Consider the following 22,375-nt stretch of genomic DNA (forward strand, 5'->3'; position numbering starts at 1 on the left):
CTGGAAATAGGGACAGAGTGTCTCTGTGAACTGAGGGTTTGGAGGGAGGGTGGGTGGAATTTTCTGAGGGCGCTCCACCAGCTTTTAGGGGAGAGATGGTTTGGCTAGTGTGTTGATTCAATGAAATGTCTTTTATATTTTGCCATTTTTAAAGATGAAAATTCCACCAATTGTGAAGAAACCGTTGCTGAAATTCTCGAGTGCTGTTGCCAGAAATGCAGCGGACTGGGGTGAGACTTCCAGCAGCCAGTATGACCTGACGGCCAACCAGCTCCAAATGCCAGGGAGAGGACCATTAGTATAACAGGATGGGAAGCTGCAGTATATGTGTTTCACCCACAGGGAGCCATTCCGTCAGTGGTGCGGGACTCTGGGAATCAATATAATTTAACTGGGTGGCCCTGCATATAACAGCAAACACACTGAGATTAGCATCGGCCCCGCCACAGTGCGGCAGTCAGTACATTTAATTTAAGGGTTTTATTTATTTGTTTTTATCAACAATAACTTGTATTTAAACTGCGCCTTCAATGTAGGATAACGTCCCAAAGCTCCTCACAGAAGTGTCATTAGACAAATATTGGCACAGAGCCACATAAGGAGATATGAGGAGGGGTGACTGAAACCTTGGACAAAGAGGTAGGTTTTAAGGAGCGTCTTAAAGGAGGAAAGGCAGGTGGAGAGGCGGAGAGGATTAGGGAGGAAATCCCAGAGCTTAGGGCCCAGGCAGCTGAAGGCAAGACGGCCACTGGTGGATTGAAGGAAATGGGGGAAGGACAAGAGGCCAGAATTGGTGAAACACAGATTGTTGTTCGTGTTACAGGGATGGAGGAGGATATGGATATAGGGAGCGGCGAAGCGATGGCCAAGAGCCCAGAATTGGTGAAACACAGATTGTTTGTTAGTGTTATAGGGCTGGAGGAGGATATGGATATAGTGAGCGGCGAAGCGATGGCCAAGAGCCCAGATTTGGTGAAACACATTGTTGTTAGTGTTATAGGGATGGAGGAGGATATGGATATAGTGAGCGGCGAAGCGATGGCCAAGAGCCCAGATTTGGTGAAACACAGATTGTTGTTAGTGTTATAGGGCTGGAGGAGGATATGGATATAGTGAGCGGCGAAGCGATGGCCAAGAGCCCAGAATTGGTGAAACACAGATTGTTGTTAGTGTTATAGGGATGGAGGAGGATAGTGAGCGGCGAAGCGATGGAAAGATTTGAGCACATGGAAGGATTTTTAAAAACAAGGTATTGCTGGACCAGGAGACAATGTAGGTCAGCGAGCACAAGGGTGATGGGTGAACGGTGTGAGTTAGGATATCGGCAGCAGAGTTTTGGATAAACTGAAGTTTACGGAGTGTGAAAGATGGGAGGCCGGCCAAGACAGCATTGAAATAGTCAAGTACAGAGGTAACAAAGGCATGGATGAGGGTTCCGCAGCAGATGGGCTGAGGCAGAGGGGTCGATGTTGTGGAGGTGGTAGAAGGTGGTCTTAGTGATGGAGCGGATATGGGGTCGGAAGTTCAGCTCAGCATCAATTAGAATGCTAAGATTGAGAACAATCTGGTCCAGCCTGAGACAGTGGGCCGGGAGAGGGATGGAATTGGTGGTTAGGGAACAGAGTTTGTGGCGGAGGTCGAAGGCAATGGCTTCAGTCTTCCCAATGTTTAATTGGAGGATATTGTGTCTTCTCCAGGACTGACTGTCGTCAATCAGTTTACAACACAGAGGCAGTGGAGGGGTCAGGAGTCGTGGTGGTGAGGTAGAGCTGGGTGTCGTCGGCATACATGTGTCACCTAATGTCATATCTTTGAATTATTTCTCTGAGGGATCGCATGTACACAAGTGTATTTTTCCTTAGGTACGGAGTCCAAAACTGTACACAGTATTCCAGGTGGTCTCTCCAAGACCCTATATAATTGTAGTAAGATATCTTTCGGCTTATATCCAGTCCTTTTGTGATAAAGGCCAACATACTTCTTGCTTTCCGAATTGCTTGCTGTACCTGCATTTTAAATTTCTGTGATTCGTGTACACCCAGGTCCCTCTGAACCCCAACATTTCCCAATGTCTCAGCATTTAAAAAATACTCTGCTTTTTTATTTTTCCCACCAAAGTGAATAACTTCACATTTCTCCACGTTATATTCCACCTGCCACGCTCTTGCCCACTCATTTAACTTGTCTGTATCCCTTTGCAGCCTCCTTGCATCCTCCTCATAACTTACTTTCCCACCGAGCTTTGTATTGTGAGCAAACTTGGATACATTGCAATCAGTAATACCTGGGATGGCAGGAATGACGTATGAAGAGAGGTTGGGTCGATTAGGCTTATATTCGCTAGAGTTTAGAAGAATGAGAGGGGATCTCATTGAAACTTATAACATTCTAACAGGACTAGACAGACTAGATGCAGGAAGGTTGTTCCCGATGGTCGGGGAGTCCAGAACCAGGGGTCACAGTCTAAGGATAAGGGGTAAGCCATTTAGGTCTGAGATGAGGAGGAATTTCTTCACCCAGAGAGTGGCGAACCTGTGGAATTCTCTACCATAGAAGACAGTTGAGGCCAATTCATTGAATATATTCAAGAAGGAGTTAGATATATTTCTTAAGGCTAAAGGGATCAAGGGATATGGGGAGAAGGCAGGGACAGGGTACTGAATTTGGATGATCAGCCATGATCGCATTGAATGGCGGAGCAGCCTCGAGGGGCCGAATGGCCTACTCCTGCTCCTATCTTCTATGTTTCTATGTCACCTCATCTAAGTCTTTGATATAGATTGTAAATAGCTGAGGCCCAAGCACTGATCCTTGAAGTACCCCACTAGTTACAGCCTGCCAACCCGAAAATGACCCGTTTATTCCCACTCTTTGTTTTCTGCCCGTTAACTAATCCTCAATCCATGCTAATATATTACCCCCAATCACTCGAGCCCTGATTCTGTGTAATAACCTCCTGTGTGGCACCTTATCGAATACCTTTGAAAATCAAAATGCACTACATCCACTGATTCTACTTTATCTACCCTGCAAGTTACAACCTCAAAAAACTCTTAACAGATTTGTCAAATACGATTTCCCTTTCATATTCCTCGCCGCTCACCTTTCAGCATTCCGAAAGGACCGTTCGCTCTCTAACACCCAGGTTCACTCTTCTATCACCCACAACACCCTCTCCCCTTCCCCGGCACCTTCCCATGTAAGTGCAGGAGGAGCAGCACCTGCCCTTTCACCTCCCCCTTTCTCTCCATCCAGGGCCTGAAACATTCCTTCCAGGTGAAACAGCGATTTACTTGTCCTTCTTCCATCTTACTATGCTGTATTCACTGCTCACGATGTGGTCTCCTCTACATTGAGGAGACCAAACGCAGATTGGATGATCGCCCTGCTGAACACTTCCATTCAGTCGGCATGCATGACCCTGGGCTTCTGGCCACTTGCTGCTTTAATTTCACATCCCACGCCCACTCTGACCTTTCTGTCCTCAGGCTCCTACACTCTTCCAATGAAGCTCAATGCAAGCTCGAGGAATATCATCTTTCTATTCGGCACGTTGCAACTTCTGGCTTTAACATTGCGTTTAACAACTTTAGCTCGCCACCCCAGCTCTCATTCTCTCTGGGACAGCAAGTGTTGGTAATAGAGGATGACAGCACCAGAGGCACTGGGAGTGGAGGAGGTGTGAGCTGGTGCTTTGGGGTGGGGGTCTATCGGTAAACGATCGGGGTGTGGTCTGTACCCCGGGGTCTACCCACCTTTCATCTGCCACATTCCCAGGCCACGGAACCTTTCTCTTACCCCGATTTTTCATGCTTCCCTCCGCCTTGGCTCTCTTCCAGTTGGGAATTTTCACATTTGATTTTTTTTTTGACACTTTGCATAAATACTTTAAACCTAATGATATTATGATCACTATTGCCCAGTTGTTCTCCCACTGAAACACACTCCACTTTTGCTACTTCATTCCCCAGAAATAGATCCAGCACTGCTTAGGGTACTGAATTTGAATGATCAACCATGATCTCATTGAATGGCGGAGCAGGCTCGAAGGGCCGAATGGCCTACTCCTGCTCCTATCTTCTATGTTTAATTCGTCGTTGGGCTGGAAATATATTGATTAAGAAATCCTCCTGTACACGTTTTAGGAATTCGTCAACTTCCTTGCCTGTTACTCTGTTTATTCTCCAGTCTATATTTGGGTAATTGAAGACCCCTACTATGACTGCTCTATTATTTTACATTTATCTGAAATGTGCCTACAGATTTGCTCCTCTATCTCCTTCTCACTATTTGGGGCTCAATATTAAACACCCAGCAATGAAACAGCAACTTTTGGTTTCCTTATCTCTAACCAAATAGACGCAGTCTCTGAACCCTCTAGTATATTGTCCCTCTGTAGAAGTAAGATTATCCTTGACCAATACTGCCACCCCCTCTCCTGTCTTTTTCCCTTCACTACCCCTCCTGAATACATTGTAGCCAGGAATGTTGAGTTCCCAATCCTGCCCATGTTTAAGCCAGGTCTCTGTTATAGCCACTATATCAGAACCCCATGTGGCCACAGTTGCCTGTAGCTTGTTAACCTGATTTGTAACTGTTAGATCCGGGTATCTTAATGTTGTGTCCTTCAAATAATCAGACAAAGACTGCAGGGAACGATCAACAGGTGTTTACTGAATGAGGTTCAAACTGCAACTGACTGTACAGAGCACCACTCACGGTTTATATACAGGTGTGGTCACTGTCGGTACTACAGGATACAGGAGCTGTAAAAAGTAGTTCTCCCCCTTAAAGGTACATACACTGCAGTAACACTCCTCGCGTTAACACTTTCCATTCCAGCACCATGCTGCTCTGCTTTGTTTTCTCTCTCTATTTACTTCCTGCTCTTTCTACACTCTTCTTTGTTCTGTTGCTGTCTGTCCCTCCTCTGCTTGTCATGGGAAACAGTTGCTAAAATAACCCAAATTAAAAATGCTCTCAAGTTCTAATATTGTAAATTATTCTGAGTGTCAGCTGTGGGTCAGTGGGTAGGACTCTGGCCTCTGAATCAGAAGGTTTGTGGGTTCAAGTCCCACTCCATGGGAACTTGAGCACAACAATCGAGGCTGACTCTCCAGTGTGGTACTGAGGGAGTGCTGCACTGTCGGAGGGGCCGTCTTTTGGATGAGACTTTAACTGAGGCCCCGTTTTCCCTCTCAGGTGGATGTAAAAGTTCCCGTGGCACTATTTCGAAGAAGAGCAGGGGAGTTATCCCCGGTGTCCTGGCCAATATTTATCCCTCAATCAACATCACTAAAAACAGATTATCTGGTCATTATCACATTGCTGTTTGTGGGAGCTTGCTGTGCACAAATTGGCTGCTGCGTTTCCCACAGTACAACAGTGACTACCCATCAAAAGTACTTCATTGGCTGTCAAGAGCTTTGAGACATCCAGTGGTGGAGAAAGGAGCTATAGAAATGCAAGTCTTTCTTTTCTTAACATTGTTTGTAGTTCCACAATTTACTGATTAAATCTACACACTGCCTGAAACTGCACTGTGAGTGGATTGTTCCATTTCCCATCAACAGGATATAATATTGGATTGGAAACATACGAACATATCGGACAGAAAAGATCATCGGGTCTCTGCAGACTGTCCCACAGAGTTGTGATGCCTTAATGTATCATCACAGAGACACTCCCCACCCACAGGGAGTCACATAATCTCCTGGGAGAGGCAGTTAGGGGGGGAAAGAATCTGAAAAATTCCTCTCCGGCTCCTTTAGATGACGGAAAGTAATCCAGGAGATCACATTGTCCCTGACTTTCAGGGTAGCTATCTCTGGTACCAGGCCATCTCCTCCACACCCAGAAACAGGACCAGCTCTCCTGAAGGAATACAGTCGATCAGTGTTCACCGGAGGCGGGCACCTTGTTTCACAGATCCACTATTCTCTGGGAAGAGAAGAAGCGCCGAACCTCCAATTGGGAAATCTTCACACACAAAGTTCAATCTGTTCCCTAATGTATTGTAATGGAGACTTTCACCTCTGTGCGCTGGTAAACACCTCAGTGCTGAACAGGACGAGCAGGTATGTGTTGAAACTCGGTCTGGATCCTCCCTTTTAGGATCATCGAAACTGAAAGTGGTTTGAATCAGGAAGTGCTGAGTGTGAACATGGCGTCCAGGCAACAGGCACAGAGTCTAACAGATGAATTAATTTGTCCCATTTGTCTGGATTTCTTCACCGATCCGGTTTCACTGGAGTGTGGGCACAACTACTGCCGCTCCTGTATCACACAGTGTTGGGAAAAGGAGGAGACAAACACCTGCCCGGAATGTAGAGATGAGTTTCCGGAATTAACCCTCAAGGCTAATCGGGCCCTAGCAAGTCTGGCTGAGAAAGCTCGAAAATTAAACCTGGATCCGAAAGAAAAGGGAATTAAACATCACTGTGAGGAACATCAGGAAGAACTGATGCTGTTTTGTGAAACTGACAAGAAACTGATCTGTGTGAAGTGTCTTGTGGCGACAGAGGGGCGGGGTCACAAGTCCCACAACTTCATGGGACTGACAGAAGCTGCACAAATGTACCGGGTAAGATGGACGGTAGAATCTCTGGCAACATTTCTCTCTCTGTTTTTCGTGTTTAAACTTTACATTCAGTTAACTTCTAATCCCAGGATAAACTGACATAATCCCTAGAATCGGCTACAAAGAGAAAGGATTTGGCTCTGGACACCGCACGGCGGCAGGAACAGCAGATTTCCGCAGTTAGGGTAAGGTCTCCCTGTGCTGAATTTCTGGGATCTTGGTTAGTTTTGTTCCCTTTATCGCGGTACATTAATTATGTTTCACATTTCATTTGGTAGGAACATTCAAGCAGTCTGCAGACCCACATCACATCCGAGTTCGCTCAAATGCACCAGATTCTCAGTGAGAAAGAGCAGCGTTTAATCAGAGATCTCAGGGAACAAGAGGGGGCGATTCTAGAACCAATGGAGAAAAACCTCAGTGGAATCCAACAGGAGTTAGATTGTGTTGGGCGAGAACTATCAGAGTTACAGAGACAGGTGGAGGAACAAGACACAGTCATATTTCTGAAGGTAAGACCTTGTTTTATTTAAATACATGATGCCCCCGGTGACATCATCCGGAAACACAACGTCATATAGGCTGATGACACCCAGCTCTCCCTCATCACCACTTCTCTCGACCCCTCCTCTGTCTCTGATGTGCCACATTGCTTGTCCAAAATCCAGTATTGGATGAGCAGAAATTTCCTCCAATTTAATATTGGGAAGCTTGAAGCCATTGTCTTCGGTCCCCCCGCCACAGACTCCGTTTCCCTAGACACCGACTCCATCCCTCTCCTTGGCCACTGTCAGAGGCTGATCAAGACCGTTGGTAACCTTGGCATCCTATTTGACCCGAGATGAGATTCCAACCACAGATCCGCGCCATCATCAAAACCGCTTACTTCAACCTGTGGAACATCACCCGTCTCAGCCCCTGCCTCAGCACATCTGCTGCTGAATCTATCATCCGTGCCTTTGCTCATAGCTCTCCTGGCTGGCCTCCTATTTTCCACCCTCCATAAACTTGGGTTCATCCAAAACTCCGCTGTCCATATCCTAACTCGCACCAAGCCCCGTTCACCCATCACCCCTGTGCTCGCTGACCTACACTGGCTCCTGGTTAAGCAACGTCTCAATTTCAAAAATTCTCATCCTTGTTTTCAAATCCCTCCATGGCCTCACCCCTCCCTATCTCTGTAACCTCCTCCTGCACTACAACCCTCAAAGAGCGCTGCACTCCTCCAATTCTGGCCTCTTGCACATCCCCAATTTTAATCGCTCCTCCATTAGCGGCGGTGCCTTCAACTGCCGAGGACCCGAGCCCTGGAATTCCCTCCCTAAACCTCTCCCTCTCTCTACCTCTCTTTCCTCTTTTAAGAGTCTCCTAAACACCTCCCACTTTGACTAAACTTTTGGACACCTGTCCTAATATCTCCTTATTTGGCTAGGTGTCAAATTTTGTTTGGTAACGCTCCTGCGAAGCTCCTTGGGTCATTTTACTACGTTCAAGGAGCTATATAAATGCAAGTTGCTGTTCTTGTTGTACAACTGCATAAATTAGAGAGAGTAAACAGTTCTATTCACATTTACTCACACTCTTTTCATATCCCTTCATCCACCTCTCCAATCTAATCTTCAATGTTGACGTAGTTTCTACCTGAAACATTAATGTTGGATGTTATCTTGCTGCACCTGTACCAATCTGTGTGTGTGTGTGAGAGAGAGAAGTAAGAGTGCCTTGGTGTAGGGTGCTATTATATTACAGTCCGCAGCTGGCAGGCTCCAGCTGTGATGACGCTGACTGCTAACCTCACATTGTACAGTGACAGAGCACGCACGTGTAAAGCTATGCTGGTGATAGGTTGCGCTTTTAAAACCAGGTGAGAGGCGGCAGGCATGGAGGCTCTCTCCTCGCATCTATCTATCTTCCACTGTCTAAGATATTGGAAATGTTCTGCATTTTCTCCCATTATAAATTGCTGGGTCCACACTTATATTCGCATTGTATTCTGTGGACATGTCAGGCTGCAACTACACGCAGCTACCAGTGGAGGCGCTGTGGCCCCAGCAGTGGGCGACTGTGGAACTACAGCAAGGCAGGCTGGAGGTCTACAGAGCTTCTGTTGTAAGTGTAGGAGGAGCATTTCATCATAGAAGTGTCACAGTGCGGACAGGATGAGTATACAATGGGGATTGAATTAAGTCTGTACATCCTCACAGCTCTTGACCTTATTGTGAAGTGACTTTGCAAGAAGTTCACACATCACAGTTAGTCTCTGGTTATTGTCACCTTCAAAACTATAAGCCCTAGACACCGTACATGGCTGTGAGACAATATATAGATACACACCCAGGTTTCCAATATTATTAAATATCTTTATTTGTCTCAAGTTTGGGGATAGCCATCTCCCTCACAGTTTGCCACGACTCTGTCAGCTGTCGAGATCCAGTTGTCACAGCGCTGCCGCCTAAGGCATGTATCAATAAATTGTTAATGGCGGCAAAACATTTTTAAGGAGAAGTGTAAAATGTCTGACTTCAAGTGTTACTCTGTGCATTTCCCAAAAAATTACCGTATAATGTTCTTTTACCAGGTATATTTCCCGGTGAAAATCCAAACAGTAACTCGGTCCTGTCACTAGTACGATAGCAAAATACTGCAGATGCTGGAAATCAGAAATAACAACAGAAAATGCTGGAAAAACTCAGCAGGCTAGGCAACATCCGTGGAGAGAAAATAGAGTCGACGTTTCGGGTCTGAGAAAGGGTTAGACCCGAAACGTCGACTCTATTTTCTCTCCACGGATGTTGCCTAGCCTGCTGAGTTTTTCCAGCATTTTCTGTTGTTATTTCGGTCCTGTCACTGTTTGTTCCGGGGCTGTTCCTCCCACTGACACAGCTGAAATATTTCACACTTGTTGTCATGTTGCAGTGTGTGATGTTGAATTCTGAATTTCTGCTCCCAGACCCTGACTGTGAACTCAGATCCATGTTTCTGTTTTATTTCAGGAGGCAGCTTCCCGGAAAAGAAGGTATGACGTTCTCTCTACTGAAATGTTATTTAACCTGTTAAAGGAACAAACGGCTGGATTTCTAGGCCTAGAAATTCAGTGCCCTTAGCGCCGATTTTGCGGCGCTAGAGGGCCTAGCGCTGCAATTGGCGCCGGCGCCTAAATTGCCTGGGGCCCTTCCGCCGCGGTAGACCGGTAGCGCTGCGCCGGCACCGATGACGTCATCGGTGTGCGCAGCGTCCCGGTTGCCATGGTAACCCGCCCGAACTGGGAAATTGACTTGCGGCCGCCTCGCCCGTGGCAGCCGCAAGCAACGTTCTGGCAGAGGTGCCTTGCACAAGTTTGCGCCGGCGCATTAAAGGCCCCGCGGCGGCCGGCCGCTTTCCCGCCGCCCGCCTGGCCGCAGCTCCCTCCCCGGACTTCCCCCCCTCCCCCCCCCGGAACAGAAGCAAGCCCGGCACTTGTCCGAGGTGCCGGGCTCATTTTTAATAAGATTATCGCGGGCCGCGGCCGGGTGCAGGCAGGTCCTCCTTAAGGGAAGGAGGAGGCCTGCACTTCCCGAACCTGCCGCACCGCAGCGGGCGCCGCAGCGCCGGAATAGCGCCGAAATTCAGCGCATAGCGCCAGTTTTCAGGCGCTAACAGCTTTCAGCAGCGCCGGCAGCCGTTTGGGCGCAGAAGTAGTGAATTTTTGGCCCGACCAGCGCGACTTAGCTCCGGCACTAACTTCCGGCGCTAAAGCCGTTGCTGCGCCAAAACCCAATTTCTAGGCCCTAGAGTTGAGTGTTTGATATTTTCAGAATCAGTGAAGAGGAATATCTCATTTCATTGGACGGCCGGAATCTGCCGCTGGGAATATTCAAAGGGCCCAGACAGTACACAGCGTGGAAAGAAATGATAGAGAACATCAGCCCAGGTAAAGAGTTTTCATCGCCCCTATTTCACACTTTGTAAAATTCTCCTTGTGTGAATACATCAAAATAATGAAATACAGCTACAGTATTTAGACAATTAGGAACAAAAAACTTCCTGAAATAATCTCCACAATGAGCTTGAAGCTGGTTTGTGAAATCGGTGTACCTGTCTCTGACCACACATCAGATCCAGGAGTGACGATGCTGTACAGAAGCAGTGTGTATTATTGGTGACACAGAACAATGTTCTCACCCTTCAGACTGACGGGTCACTCTGCAGCATCAGAAAAATACCCAGACAGCTCGTCACAAAAAGGTTTGATATATAATGGAATGGAAACCGTGAAACCCACTCCCCTGGCAGAAACTGGGCTCAGCAGCCCGTCCCCCCTCCAAGGCCCTCCCCCAGCATCGGGGGCATCTGTCCCATCACACCTCCCACAACCTGTTCTCTCCAGGGGTCCTCCCCGCCCTCCTGGTGCACTGTCCTGCCCCTTTGGTTCCCTAACAATGCTTCGATGCCCCAGCCTGATAATTTATTTTTACAAAGTCTTTACAACACAGCAACAGGCCATTCGGCCCAACAGGTCCATGTCAGTGTTTATGCTCCACACGAGCCTCCTCCCACCTTACTTCATCCCACCCCATCACCATATCCTTCTATTCCTTTCTCCCTCACGTGTTTATCTAGCTTCCCCTAAATGCATCTGTGCTATTCACTGCAACTACTCTATGTGGGAGCGAGTTGCACATTCTCTCCACTCTCTTGGTAACAAAGTTTCCCTTTAATCGCCTGTTACATTTATTAGGGAAAATCTTAGATTGATGATCCCCAAAGTGGAAACATCTTCTCTATGTCTAAGCTATGAAACCCTTTCATAATATTAAGTCCTCTGTCAGGTCACCCCTCAGCTTTCCCATTTCTAGAGAAAAATGCCCCAGCCTGTTCAGTCTTTCCTGATCATTACAACCCTTCATTCTTGGCTGCTATCATCCTTGTAAATCTATTCTGCACCTCCTCCAAAGCCTCTATATCCTTTTTATAATATGAAAACCAGTACAGTTCACAAGACTCTAAGTGAGGTCTAACCAAGCTTCTATACACGTTTATTATGAATTCCCTGCATTTTAGTTCTATCACTCTAGAAATGAACATCCGTGATTCGTTGGCCTTTTAATACCTTATTAACCTGCATCGATACTTTTAGTGATTTGTGTATCTGTACCCCCAGATCCCTTTTCTCCTCTACCCCATTTAGATTGTTATTTTCAAGGAGTATGTAACCTCCTTATTCTTCCAACCAGAATTCACCACTTATCTATATTGAAGTTAATATGCCAATTACACGCCCATTCTACAAGTGCATTAATATCTTCTTTTATATTGTCACAGTCCTCCTCTGTATTAATTAATCCCACATGTTGCAGTTATGACACGCCACCTCCCCTGCCATCTCTAACCTTTATTTATTTATTAATTAATTAGTTAAAGATTTTATTCAATCGATATTTTAGGATTATCGTTTGATTATTTTATTTAGTTTAAGTTATTTGTTGTCATCCACAATTGTACTGCTCATTCCAGAGTCCAAATCGTTTATGTAAAAGCTTAGTGACAGTTGTCCCAACATTGATCCTTGTGGAACACCACTTCCCACCTTTCGCCAGTCAGACTAGCTACCCTTAACTCTTTCTCTCTGTTTTCTTTTATGTAGCGAGCTTGCTATCAATTCTGCTACTTGTCCCCTGACTCCACATATTCTGACCTTAATCAAGGTGTCTACTATGCGGTACCTTATCTAAGGAGTTTTGAAAATCCAAATATATTACATCTACTACATTGCCCTTGTCTACTCTTTCTGTTAGTTCTTCAAATATTTCAGTAAGTTTGGTCAAGCATGGCCTTCCCTTTTGAAATCCGTGCTGACTACTTCATTATATTTTCAGTTTCTGGATGTTTTTCAATTACATATTTGAGTAAAAATTCCATGATCCTTCCTACCACCCACATTAAACGAACTGGTCGATAGTTCCCTGGACTTGTACCTTCTCCCTTTTTAAATATAGGAATCACACTAGCAGTCCACCAGTCCTCTGGCACTATTCCCTTTTCTCATTATATTTATATATATGTAATAGTGCCTTATCTTCACTAATTTATTTAATGCGCTTGGGTGCAATCCATCTGAACCAGGGGTTTTATCCTGTCTAAGTTTGATCAGTTTATCAATTAACTCACCCTTTCTATCTTAAATGTCTCTACATTTTATTTGATCTTTTTCTAATATCATGGTCACCTTGCTAGTCGTGCTGATAAATACTGAGGCAAAGTAATTATTCAATAATACTCTTTCTGTTAGTTCTTCAAATAATTCAAATAGTGAGTATTACAGCTCTTTTTGCTCTCTAAGTTAGGGAACTGGGTTATATTAAGAACTGAGAAACTGTAACTTGCTAGTACTTATTAAATGAATAACTTAAACTAAATAAAATAATCAAACGATAATCCTAAAATATCGATTGAATAAAATCTTTAACTAATTAATTAATAAATAAAACAAGGTTAGAGATGGCAGGGGAGGTGGTGTGTGGTAACTGCAACATGTGGGAGTCTGTGGGGAGCATCGCGATCCCGAGCAACCACATCTGCAGTAAGTGTCTACAGCTCGAGGGACTTCGGTTCAGTATTGCTGAGCTGGAGTACGAGATGCAGACATTGCAATGCATCAGGGAGGGGGAGAGTTACCTGGACACTTTGCTCCAGGAGGCAGTCACACCCATTATGTTAAGTAGTACTTTAGAGTTCGTCAGTGGTCAGGGACAGGAGGGTGTGACTGCGAGTCAGGAAGGTATGAGGTCCCAGGATGTAGTGATGGAGGAGCCTCAGCCCTGGACCTTGTCCAACAGGTATGAGGTACCTTCTACCTGTATGGATGAGGAAATGGACGGCAGAGAGAATGGGCAAACTGAACACGACACTGCAGTACAGGGGGATATCCAAATGGGGGGAGAAGGAAGGGATGTGGTAGTAGTAGGGGACAGTATAGTCAGGGGGATAGATACTGTTCTCTGCAGCCGTGAAAGAGAGTCCCGAAGGCTGTGTTGCCTGCTCAGTGCCAGGGTTAAAGATATCTCCTCACGGCTGGAGAAGAACTTGGAGTGAGAGGGGGAGCATCCAGTTGTTGTGGTCCATGTAGGAACCAACGACATAGGTAGAACTAAGAATGAGGTACTGCTGAGGGAGTTTGAGGAGCTGAGTCTAAATTAATAAGCAGAATCACAAGTATAATAAACTCTTGATTACTACCTCAGCGATGCACAAATTGGCATAGGGTCAAGCAGATCAGAGAGTTAAATGCGTGGCTCAAAGAGTGGTCTGGGAAAAAGGGGTTTCAATTCATGGGGCACTGGCACCAGTACTGGGGAAAGAGGGAGCTGTTCCGCCGGGACAGGCTCCACTTAAACCACACTGGGACCTGTGTTCTGATGAATCGAATAACTAGGGCTGTCGATATGACTGTAAATTATAAAAAGGAGGGGGGATGGGTCAGGTGAGGGGAAATTTAGAAATCTAAAGAGAAATGTCAAGGCAATAGAGCAGTGTAGTGATTTGGGTAAAAATAAGCAGAGCGTGACAGGAAGAGACAGATTGTTTAATGGTAGCAGTGCAGCAGATAATAAGGTCAAATCAGGGAATAATGGTAAAAAAATTAAATTAAAGGCTCTTTCTCTGAATGCATGAAGCATTCTTAAGAAAATAGATGAACTAATGGCACAAATAGAGATGAATGGGTTTGATCTAATAACCATTACAGAGACATGGTTGCAAGGTGGCCAAGGTTGGGAATCAAATGTTGCAGGGTATTTGACGTTTTGAAAAGACAGGCAGAATGGAAAAGATGGTGGAGTTGTCCTGATAATAAAGGATGACATAAAGACAGTAGCGAGAAAGGATCTCGGTTCAGAAGATCAGGAAGTAGAATGAGTATGGGTGGAGTTAAGTTATAATAAGTGGCAGAAAACACTGGTAGGAGCAGTATATAGGCCCCGTAATAGTAGCTATACCATTGGACAGAATATTAATCAAGAAATGGTAGGAATTTGCAACAAAAGTAATACAATAATCCTGGTGACTTTAACCTTCATACAGACTGGACAAATCAATTTGGCAAAGGTAGTCTGGAGGACGAGTTCAGGGAATGCATTCAGGACAGTTTCCTAGAACAATATATCATGGAACCAACCAGGGAACAGGCTATTTTAGATCTTGTATTGTGTAATGAGACAGGGCTAATCAGCAATCTGATAGTAAAAGATCCTCTGGGGCAGAATGATCATATGATAGAATTTCACGTTAATTTTGAGAGTGAGTTGCCTTAGTACGAAACTAGAGTCCTAAACTTAAATAAAGCCAACTGCATAGGTATGAGGGGCGAGTTAACTAAGGTAGATTTGAAAAATAGGTTAAAATGTATAGTGGTAGATAAGCAGTGGCTAGCATTTAAAGAAATATTTCATAATTCTCAACAAAAATAAATTCAATTGAGAAACAAAAACTCCACGAGCAAAGCGATCCAACCGTGGATAACTAAAGAAGTTAAGGCTAGCATTAGATTGAAAGAAGAACCTTATAATGTTGCAAAGAATAATAGTAAGCTTGAAGATTGGGAGAGTTTTAGAAACCAACAAAGGTTGACCAAAAAATTGATAAAAAGGGAAAAAATAGAATGAGAGAAAACTAGCAAGAAATATAAAAGCAGATTGTAAGAGTTTCTTCAAGTATGTAAAAAGGAAAAGAGTAACAAAAGTAAACATTGGTCCCTTAGAGGCTGAGACAGGAGAAATTATAATGGGGAATAAGGAAATGGCAGAAACGTTGAACAAATATTTGTATCTGTCTTCACAGTAGAAGACTCAAAAAGCACACATAGAAACATAGCAACATGGAAGATAGGAGCAGGAGTAGGCCATTCGGCCCCTCGAGCCTGCTCCGCCATTTAATGCGATCATGGCTGATCATCCAAATTCAGTACCCTGTCCCTGCTTTCTCCCCATATCCCTTGATCCCTTTAGCCTTAAGAAATATATCTAACTCCTTCTTAAATATATTTAATGAATTGGCCACAACTGCCTTCTGTGGTAGAGAATTCCACAAGTTCACCACTCTCTGGGTGAAGAAATTCCTCCTCATCTCTGTCCTAAATGGCTTACTCCTTATCCTTAGACTGTGACCGCTGGGTCTGGACTCCCCCGCCATCGGGAACATCCTTCCTGCATCTAGTCTGTCTAGTCCTGTTAGAATTTTATAAGTTTCAATGAGATCCCCTCTCATTCTTCTAAACTCCAGCGAGTACAAGCCCAATCGACCCAATCTCTTCTGATACGTCATTCCTGCCATCCCAGGCATCAGTTTGGTGAATCTTCGCTGCACTTCCTCCATGGCAAGAACATCCTTCCAAAAATGGTGGGGAAGCATGGGTCGAATGAGGGTGAGGAATTTAATGGGATTTATATAAGTAGAGAACAAGTACTAGAGAAACTGATGAGACTAAAAGCTGACAAATCCCCTGGACTGACAGCATACATCCTAGGGTTCTAAAAGAGGTGACTGAAGAGATAGTGGATGCATTGGTTTTGATCTTCAAAATTCCCTAGATTCTAGAATGGTCCCAGTGGATTGGAAGGTCGCAAAGGTAACACCACTATTCAAGAAAGGAGGGAGAGGAAAAACAGGGAACTACAGGCCAGTCAGCCTGACATCAATCGTCGGGAAAATGCTGGAATCCATTGTTAACAAAGTGGTATCAAGTCACTTAGAAAATCATAGCATGATTAGGCAGAGTCAACATGCTTTTATGAAAGGGAAACTGTGTTTGACAAATTTATTAGAGTTTTTTGAAGGTGTACAGGAAACTTTGCGATATCCGGCACCGACGGGACCGAGCTGCTGCCGATCTATCAAAACTTCTGGATAGACCAGCGCTAATGTTGAAGGATACGGAGGTTTTCATCTCCGTATCTGACAACAAACACTGTTGCTTAGCAACAGCTTGTAAACACTCAGCCCGTACCTTGGAAGCATCTCTGAAGCTGTTGCTAAGCTACAGAGATGCTTTCCAGAGCCTGACTGTTTAAAAAAATGCTAGGAGAAGAAAAAAAATGCTAGGAGAAGAAAAAAAACCTAACCAACATGGCTGCTGATGTCTGCCATTAGATCGAGGTTTCCGGACATACAACCTCCGGATAAACCAAAGTTTCCTGTAACTAGCAGGGTAGATAAAGTGGAACCAGTGGATGTAGTATATTTGGATTTCCAAAAGGCATTTGATAAGGTGCCACATAAAAAGTTATTACACAAGATGAGGGCTCATGGGGTTGGGGGCAATGTATTAGCATGGATAGATGATTGGTTAATGAACAGAAAGCAGAGAGTAGGGATAAACAGATCTTTTTCAGGTTGGCAGGCTGTAACTTGTGTGGTACCGCAAGGATCAGTTGGGGCCTCAGCTATTTACAATCTATATTAATGACCTAGATGAAGGGACTGAGTGTAATGTATCCAAATTTGTTGATGATACAAAGCTAGGTGGGACAGTAAGCTGTGACGAGAACATTTGGCCTAGAAATTCGGTGGGCTGCGCCACCAGTTAGCGCCTAAAGAGGGCACTCAGTGGTTTTAGCACCACTGGCCACGCCTCCCGCGATATTTAGCTGGGGCGCTAATGGCGGCATTAGCCTGTTGCGCTGCGCCGCCACTGATGACATCATCGGTGTGCGCAGCGCCCCGCTACCGCCCCGATCTCGATATTCGGTAGCGCCCGCCTCTGTAGCGCCGTTCGCAACTCGCGCCCGGTTCATGGGGCCTACCTGTGGCGGCAGTGGCGCAAATTAAGGTGGAGGTGCGGGGCGGCTGTTTTTTCCGGCGGCCGCCTGCCATCACCTCCGTCCCCGGCCTCCTGATCTCCCCCCGCGGCAGTGCCGGCTGTTTTGCGAGAGCCCGGCACTTCTCCTCGCTGGTGCAGGCCCCTCCCCCTTAAGAATGGGAGGAAGGCCTGCAGTACCGCAGCGCGCCGTGCCGCAGCGTGTGGCGCTGCTGCACATTACGCTGCGATATTCAGTTTCAGCGCCCTAAGAGGGACGCGGAGCGCCTCGAGCCTCGCCCCGTGTCCCTCTTGGGGCGTTCAAGCTGAATTTGCGGCGGTCGCAACTGCTCCGATCGCTGCGCTAATTCCGGCGCCCAGGCGAGCCTGCCGCCCCGTTTGCGGCTCCACCGAATTTCTCCCCCAAAGAGTCTGCAATGGGATAGAGATAGACTAAGTGAGTGGGCAATAAGCTGATGATGGAGTATAATATAGGGAAATGTGAGGTTATTCATTTTGGTAGGAAGAATAGAAATACAGAGCTTTTTTAAATGGTGTGAATCTTTCAAATGTAGGTGTTCATAGAGATTTGGCTGTCCTCGTGCAAGAAACATGCATGTAACCTAGCATGCAGGTACAGCCAGCAATACGGAAGTCAAATGGCATGTTGGCCTTTATTGCAAGGGGGTTGGTGTATAAGAGTAAGGAAGTCTTGCTACAATTGTACAGGGCCTTGGTGAGACCACACCTGGCGTACTGTGCACAGTTTTGGTCTCCTTATCTAAGGAAGGATATACTTGCCTTGGAGGCGGTGCAACGAAGGTTCACTAGATTGATTCCTGGGGTGAGAGGGCTGTCCTATGATGAGAGATTGTGTAGAATGGGCCGATACTCTCTGGAGTTTAGAAGAATGAGAGGTGATCTCATTGAAACATACATGATTCTGAAGGGGATTGACAGGGTAGATGCTGAGAGGTTGTTTTCCCTGGCTCGAGTGTCTAGAAATAGGGGGCATAGTCTCAGGATAAGGGGTCGGCCATTTAAGACTGAGATGAGGAGGAATTTCTTCCCTCAGAGTGTTGTGAATCTTTGGAATTCTCTGCCCCAGAGCGCTGTGAATGCTGAGTCTTTGAGTATATTCAAGGCTGAGATTGATACATTTTTGGACTCTAGGGGAATCGAGGGATATGGAGATCGGGCGGGAAAGTGGGAGTTCAGGTCGATGATCAGCCATGATCTCATTGAATGGCGGAGCAGGCTCGAGGGGCCGTATGGTCTATTCCTGCTCTTATTTCTTATGTTCTGATGTTCTTAATTCAATAAGTTTGGTCAAGCATGGTCTTTGCGTTTGACATAGGTGTTGACTACTTTATTATATTTTTAGTTTCTAGATATTGTTCAATTACATATTTGTGTAAAGATTCTATGATCTTTCCTACCACCGATATTAAGCTAACTGGAAAGAAGGCATACGGAATACTTGCCTTTATTAGCCGAGGCATAGAATGCACGGTGGCAGAGTGGTTAGCACTGTTGCCTCACAGCGCCAGGGACCCGGGTTCGAATCCGGCCTTGGGCGACTGTCTGTGTGGACTTTGCACATTCTCCCCGTGTTTGCGTGGGTTTCCTCCGGGTGCTCCGGTTTCCTCCCACAGTCCAAAGATGTGCGGGTTAGGTTGATTGGCTATCATAATTTGACCCTTAGTGTTAGGGGGATTAAATACGTGGGGTTACGGGGATAGGGTGGGATATGTGTTGGTGTAGGGGTTACAGGGATCGGGTGGGATATGTGTCGGTGCAGGCTCGATGGGCCGAAATGGCCTCTATCTGCACTGTGGGATTTCTGTGATTCTGTGATAAGAGCAGGGAGGTTATGCTTGAACTGTATAAAACACTAGTTAGGCCGCAGCTCGAACACTGTGTACAGTTTTGGTCACCACATCACAGGAAGGATGTGATGGCATTAGAGAGGGTGCAGAGGAGATTTACGAGGATGTTGCCTGGTGCTGGGGAATTTTAGCTATGAGGAAAGATTGGCTAAGCTGGGGTTCTTTTCTTTGGAACAGAGGAGGCTGAGGGGAGACCTAATTGAGGTGTATAAAATTATGAGGGGCCTAGATAGAGTGGATAGGCAGGACTTATTTCCCTTAGCAGAAGGGTCAATAACCAGGGGGCATTGATTTAAAGTAATTGGTCGGAGGTTTAGAGGGGATCTGAGGAGAACGTTTTTCACCCAGAGGGTGGTGGGGGTCTGGAACTCACTGCCTGAAAGGGTGGTACAGACAGAGACCCTCGTCACACGTAAAAATTACTTGGATATACACTGGAAGTGCCGTAACCTACAGGGCTACGGACCAAGTGCTGGAAAGTGGGATTAGGGGGGATAGCTCTTTGTCAGACTGCGTGGAAACGATGGGCCGAATGGCCTCCTCCTGTGTTGTAAATTTCACTCAGAATTTGATTTTGTCATGGCAAGAAACTCAATGGCGAATTTTTCGGGGGTGTCAGTGGGCTCGTTGGGTGATGGGTCGGTCGGGATCCCTCTGTCAGCCCGCCGCCACATTAACAGAAACTTCACATGAACGTTGGCTAAATGCACAAGTACCTACCCTTGTGTGTAGTCAGTTGGTATGATTGGACGAGGACGAGGCTGACTGTGAGATGTGGCTAGTGAGATGGGGAAGTGATAATGTAGATAGAGAGGGATTGTTGGAGGTGCAAGCTGTGAGTAAGGATGTGCAGGCGTAGGGTAGGGAAGGCAGAGTGCTGCGGATGTGATGAGTGCCACAGCAAAATAAGGTCGAGTGTGGCTTTGCAGTAATGTTTCGTGATGTACTGAGATCATTGAAAGGTTTGCGCCACTGCAGCCTGGTCCTCCTGATGACATCCCTGCTTGTGTCATCCTGTGCAATGTGGAACCAGGCTGCGTTGGTCTCCTGGGGTGGTCTCTTCCAACCATTGGAAGGGAAGAGAACCTCCCTGTGTGCTGTGACTGTAAGCTAAAGGAGGGAGTCATAGGAGAGCCTGGGTGCAAAGGTGCACCTCTGTGCCGTGCCTGTCAGTGTTTGCTGCCCCTCAAAGCTGTAGAACATTGACAGCAAAACTGTCAATATCAAATTGCGCATGGTCCCTTGAAGGAAACCGGCTGGTGACGCGTCATCAAAGACGTCAGCAGACCTGCTTCTTCAATTGGTGGGAAACGCGCTGGGCGGGGCTCAGCACATCCAATCAGGGGGAAATCATTCCACACACCAGGCTGGAGCCAGCAGCGGGGTCGGGACCCGCCATCGACTCAGCCGATCACCGACCTGCCGAGGAAGAGGAAATCGCGGCCTAAATCACTGACTGTGTTATGTTCACTTTCCCCCAGCTCCAGCCACTATAACCCTGGATCCGAACACAGCCCATCCCCGGCTCATCCTGTCTGAGGACCGGACCAGTGTGAGACTCGGAGACAAACGGCAGCGGCTCCCAAAAACCCCGGAGAGGTTTGATTCCTGGACAAGTGTCCTGGGATCGGAGGGATTCACATCAGGGAGACACTACTGGGAGGTGGAGGTGGGGAGCAAGACTCGGTGGGAGATCGGAGTGACTCGCGAGACTGCCGAGAGGAAAGGGGGAATCGACCTGAGACCTGAGAGCGGATACTGGATTGTGTGGCTGTACCCCGGAAGTAACTATTTTGCCCTCACATCCCCCTCACCGACCCGCCTGACACCGAGTGTGGATCCCCGGAAGATCGGGGTCTACCTGGACTATGAGGGCGGACAGGTGTCATTTTACAATGCGGACAACATGTCCCATCTCCACACTTTCACCCACACTTTCACTGAGAGAATCTTTCCCATCTTCAATCCGGGATGGAATCTCAGCGGGAAAGACTCCGCCCCGCTGACACTCTGCGGGGTTAAAGGTCACTGACAGTAATGGGTCTGTTTCCATCATTTTACCTCCAATTTCAGTTTCTCATTCCATTTCCTCCCGGGTGTTTCTGTGTAATAAACATTTCCAATTGTAACTCAGTTTGTAATCAGTGTTTGACTGGAACCCCAGCAGGGCCGGGGTCACTGAATAACCCTCCCACCCTCACCCTGCAACTTATCATCCCCGCCCAACCTGGACTGGAATAGAGTCTCTGCCCCTCCAGAGACCACAGCCTGGAATTCCTGGGGAGATATTACCCGATCAACATTTAACTTCATTTCCTGTGACCTTCCTTTGGCTGCGATTTTAGCAGAACCACCAACACATCTATCTATATATATAAAAATAGTGGTGACTGTCTGTCTCTCTGTCCGAGCATCACTCAAAAGTTATAGAGCGTACCTACACATATGTTATATCAAAAGAAAGGTTATGATTAGGAGGGTGTCCTAGGCATATTTACTTTTAAAAAAACGTTCAAGAAACATACAAAATCTGCTAATTAGCGGTTGACCAATCAGGGGAGTATAATAGGCATATTTGACCAATCAGGGGAGTGTCATAGGCGTATTTACTTTTAAAAAATGTTCAAAAAATGTACAAAAGCTAATTAGCGTTGAGTGACGTGTTTGTTGACCAATCCGCGCACTGCCTCACGGGGGGGCGTTTCATGGCATTTGTGGGCGGGGCCTAATCGTTAGTGAGGTAAGTGGCGGCCATTATAGACCGGCAGGGCCTGCAGCTAAAAAAATTCTCTCTCTCTCTCCTTCCACCCCAGTCTCTCTCTCTCTCTCTTCCCCCCCCCGTCTCTCTCTTATCCCCCCAGTCTCTCTCTCTCTCCTCCCCCCCCCTCTCTCTCTGAGCCGTCCCCGACTGAAATCGGACACAGGAGTCCGCAGCGAAAGGCATTCGTCTGCCGCCCGGCCAACTGGGTCCAAAGGCCCGCCGCGTTAACGATGAGGAACCCCGGGCTCGCTTTGGAGCGATGGGCACCTGGCCTCCCGGTGTCGGACTGACTCCGTTCTGGTACCGGAAAGGAGGGAGAGACAGGGGGTGGCAGAGGGAGGGAGAGGAGAGGGGGAGAGGGAGAGGTGAGGGAGAGG

The 22,375-nt window shown here is 46.6% G+C and overlaps 1 pseudogene across 1 annotated transcript; it reads left to right on the forward strand.

The window, feature by feature from the left end:
* Nucleotides 1-3,590: 3,590 nt before the first annotated feature.
* Nucleotides 3,591-21,366, forward strand: LOC147096449 (nuclear factor 7, ovary-like; annotated as a pseudogene). Its single transcript, XR_015074923.1, has 6 exons — nt 3,591-6,583; nt 6,670-6,765; nt 6,859-7,092; nt 9,574-9,596; nt 10,375-10,490; nt 20,719-21,366. The product of XR_015074923.1 is annotated as a nuclear factor 7, ovary-like (transcript).
* Nucleotides 21,367-22,375: the final 1,009 nt, after the last annotated feature.

The sequence above is a fragment of the Somniosus microcephalus genome, unplaced genomic scaffold (assembly GCF_052327205.1).
Source record: "Somniosus microcephalus isolate GS21.2 unplaced genomic scaffold, FLI_Smic_1.0 unresolved_chr1, whole genome shotgun sequence".
NCBI classification, from domain to species: domain Eukaryota; kingdom Metazoa; phylum Chordata; class Chondrichthyes; order Squaliformes; family Somniosidae; genus Somniosus; species Somniosus microcephalus.